General features: G+C 37.2%; 1 pseudogene; it reads right to left on the bottom strand.

Annotated features, from left to right (window-relative positions):
• Nucleotides 1-474: 474 nt before the first annotated feature.
• Nucleotides 475-886, bottom strand: LOC110212450 (small ribosomal subunit protein eS24 pseudogene; annotated as a pseudogene).
• Between the last annotated feature and the right edge of the window lie 3,229 nt (nt 887-4,115).

Here is a 4,115-nt window from a genome sequence, read left to right as displayed (position 1 = left end):
AGGACAGTTAGAAGGAGTATACATAGGCATAGGATATGGGTGTGATTTGAATATGATGAGATGATTAATTAGAAAAATAAAATTAGGGGTCGAGAAAGAAGGATGCACCAGAAGAAGGGGAAAGGGAAAGGTAGAATGGAGTGAATTATCTAACATAAAAGAAAGACAAGAGAGCTTTAACAATGGTGGAGAAGATAAGGGTAGTAGAGGGGAGAGCATGAACCTTATTCTCATCAAAATTGGCTCAAAGAGGGAATAACATACATACTCAGCTAGGTATACAAATCTATTTTACCCTACAGAGAAGTAAAAGAGGAAGGGGATAAGAGAAAACGAGTGCTGATAAAATGGAGGATGGATTGGGGGAAGTGGTGGTCATAAGCAAAACACTTATTTTTTAAAGTTTTTACATAGTTTATTATTTATGCTGTGATGAAAAATTGTCTTTACAGATAAACATCTTCTTCAGTGCCTTTTATTCCTTCTGTTATGAAATCTCCAGCTCACTTTTTGCCAGCACCAACATTTGCCTTTGCAGTACCCCTGACTTTCTTCATTCTGTTCTTGTGTTCCTTTTGCTGTTTTCTTGATATCTTTTTCTTCTCGTACAGGCCATGCCTTGCACGTCTGTGGTTTGATTCATTTTTCTTTGCATAGTCAAGGGAATCATAAATCATGCCAACGCCTGTTGTTTTGCTACCACCAAAATGGGTTCTGAATCCAAAGACAAAAATGATGTCTGAAGTTGTCTTGTACATCTTGGCCAGTTTTTCTCGAAATTCAGTCTTGGGCACTGTGGTCTTTCCAGGATGAAGGACATCTATTTATGCTGAAGAAGTCTGTTTGTCATGAACTTCCTGGTTCTGATGGTTACAATGTCGTTCATGGTGGCGGCTAGCGCCTCGAGCAGCAGGAGAGGGAAAGAGCAAAACACTTTTGAGGAAGGATGAGGTGAAAGAGGAAAGAGTGAAGGAAAAATAGGAGGGAACTAGCTAGGTGGAGGGAACTACACAGTAAACATAACTGTGGAAAAAATTTTATAGCAAGTTGCCCTGACAAACACCTCCTTTCTCAAATATGTAGAGAACTGAGTTAAATTTATAGGAATACAAGTCATTCTTCAATTGATAAATGGTCAAAGGATATGAAAAGACAGTTTTCAGATGAGGAAATTAAAGCTATCTATAGACATATGAAAAACTGTTCTAAATCACTATTGATTAGAAAAATGCAAATTAAAACAACCCTGACGTACGACCTCACACCAATCAGATTGGCCAATATGGTAGAAAACAAGTGACAAATTTTGAAGGGGATGTGGGAAAATTGGGACACTAATGAGCCATTGATGGAGTTGTAAACTGATTCATCCATTCTGGAAAGCAATTTGGAACTATATCTAAAGCATATAAAATTGTGCATACCCTTTGAGCAATACCACTGATCTGTATGATGATGATAGAATTCTATTGTGCTATAAGAAATGACAAACAGGATGCTTTCAGAAAAAAAAAACCTAGGAAGACTTACAGGAACAGATGCAAAGTGAAGTGAGCAGAACCAGAATAGTATAAACAGTAGCAGCAATAATGTACAATAATTAACTGTGAATGACTTGGCCATTCTCAGTGTTACAATGATCCAAGACAATTTTGAAGGACTTAATGATGAAAAAATCCTATCCATATCCAAAGAAAGTACTGATGGAGTCTGAATGAATATCAAAGCATACTTTTTTGGTCATATTTTCTTTTACAACATGACAAATATGGAAATATATTGTGCATGACTCCACATACATAACCAATATCAAATTACTTGCCATTTCAGGGAGGGGGAGAATTTAGAACTCAAAGTTTTAAAAAATGAATGTTTAAAGTTGTTTTTATGTGTAATTGGGAAATATGTATATATAATACACATATACATATATATGTTTGTATACATATATGTGTAAACACACACTATAGAGTCTTAAGAAGCACAGAAATTAAAGGAAAGTCGAAAGAAGAAGAATATAGAACGTTTTGGTTATCTAAATGATTGAAGGATTTGCAATGCAACAAAAGTGCAAGTTCCATTAAATGTGAAACAAAAAGCTTGCATGTTGTTATTCTAATGAATTGCAGAGAATCAGCAGGGACAGGTAACATCCATCATTACGGGCTCAAATGCTTTACAGTGGTACATAAATTACAAGCAAGGCCCTTTAGCAGATTCCTCTCTGATGCAAGCTTAATCCTATCTTAATATTCCCTCAACAAAAAAGAGACAAATGTTCTCTGAGCACCCACTAAACAAGTTAGAAATTTGCAAAATACTTTTTGGGGAAAATGAGCCCCATTTCCCAAAACTACAACAGGTAGGCACCGTGGAATTAATCATGTCACCGAAAGTGGCTTGTCTCTTAATGGAGTCTATGAAATGGTTAAGATCCAAGAGCAGAATCAAAAGGTTCTCTGTGGGTGACATCCACAGTAAAGCAGCCAATAATATGTCAACAAAGATGAGCTAAACAAATGTCTGCGACAAATTGATTTATTTATAACGATGGAAATGTTTATCACAGTGATTCATGATCAGGAGCCTAGGCTTATGGATTTGATTAAGCCAAATAAGATGAGCTTATAGCTTGGTACTTTTATTCATCTACAAAAAGCAGTTATCTTGTCCATCTGTGAAATAATCTGTAGACATTAAATATAAATGAATATAGCAGGAGAGTGAGTTGTTCCAAGATTGCTTCTATCTGAAATAGCCTTCACTCAATGGCTGTATCCAGAGAAGCTAATGTAGCTAAAAAAGACTCCCTGAAGTTATAGAAAATCACAGTAAGTTTTAGGTATTCCCAGTAGGCAAAATTTCCAGTATGCCTATAATGGCTAACAACATTTCTTTTCAATAGCAGGAAGAATAGGTATAAGTCAGCAAACAAATATTTATTAAGTGTCTACAATGTGTCAGGCACTGTATTAAATTGTGGGGATCCAAAAAGAGGTAAAAGATGGGCCCTATCTTCAAGGAGCTCAAAACTTAATGGGAGAAGCAACAAACAAACAAATATTTACAAATAATATACAAACAAGAAAAAAATAGGAAATAATTAAAAGAAGAAAGGCAACTAGAACTAAGAAAGGATTAGGAAATATTTCTTGTGGAAGATCAGATTTCACTTGGAACTTGAAGGAAGCCAGGGAAGCCTGTGGGTTGAGATGGAGGGATAGCATTAGAAGATCTGTTCCCCATGAGGACAGCCAGAGAAAATGCCTGGAGCTCAGAGATGAAGCATCATGTTCAAGAAACATCAAGGATGCAAATGTCACTAGATAAAAGAGTATGGATGGAGAGCAAGGTCTAAAAATACTGGAGAGGTGGAGGATGGTATTAGATTATGAAGGGCTTTGAACATCGATTAGAAGACTTAGTATTTGATCCTGGAGGCAATATGGAGTCATTGAAGTTTATTGAATAGGGAAACGGCATAGTTAGATGTGTGCTTCTGGAAAATCACTTTGGCAGAAAAAATGGCAGATGCATTAGAGTGGGGAGAGACTTGGGGATGGCAGACTCACCAGCAACCTATTGTAATAGGTCAACAGTAAGCTGATGATGACCTGCCCCAGGGTGGTTGCAGTATCAGAGGGAAGAAGGGGTGGATTTGAGGGATATTGCAAAGATGAAATTGTCAGGCCTTGGGAACAGGTTGGATATGGGTGTTTGTGTGACAGAGAGATGGTGAGGAATTGAGAATGACTCCTAGGAGGATGCTAGCGTCCTATACAGTAATAAGGAAGTTAGGAGGCAGTAGGTTTTATGAAGAAAGATAATAGGTTCTGTTTTAGATATGTTACGTTTAAGACATCCAGTTAGAAATGTCTGAAAAGCAAACAGGGATGTGAAATGGGAGGTCAACAGAGAGTTAGGACAGGATAGGTAAGTTTATGAATCATCAGTCTAGAGGTCACAATGAAATCCATGGAATTGATGAGATGTGATGAGATGGTGATGAAATCACCAAGTGAAATAGTTTAGAGGGAGAAAAGAAGAGACCCCAGGACAAAGCTCTGTGGGACACCTATGGTTAGAGGGTGCAACCTGGATGAACATCTAGCAAA

The sequence above is a fragment of the Phascolarctos cinereus genome, unplaced genomic scaffold (genome assembly GCF_003287225.1).
Source record: "Phascolarctos cinereus isolate Bilbo 61053 unplaced genomic scaffold, phaCin_HiC Scaffold_7;HRSCAF=346, whole genome shotgun sequence".
In the NCBI taxonomy this organism is placed as follows: Eukaryota; Metazoa; Chordata; class Mammalia; order Diprotodontia; family Phascolarctidae; genus Phascolarctos; species Phascolarctos cinereus.
Note: the sequence above shows the minus strand (reverse complement) of the source record. Positions and strands in the feature narration are given on the sequence as shown.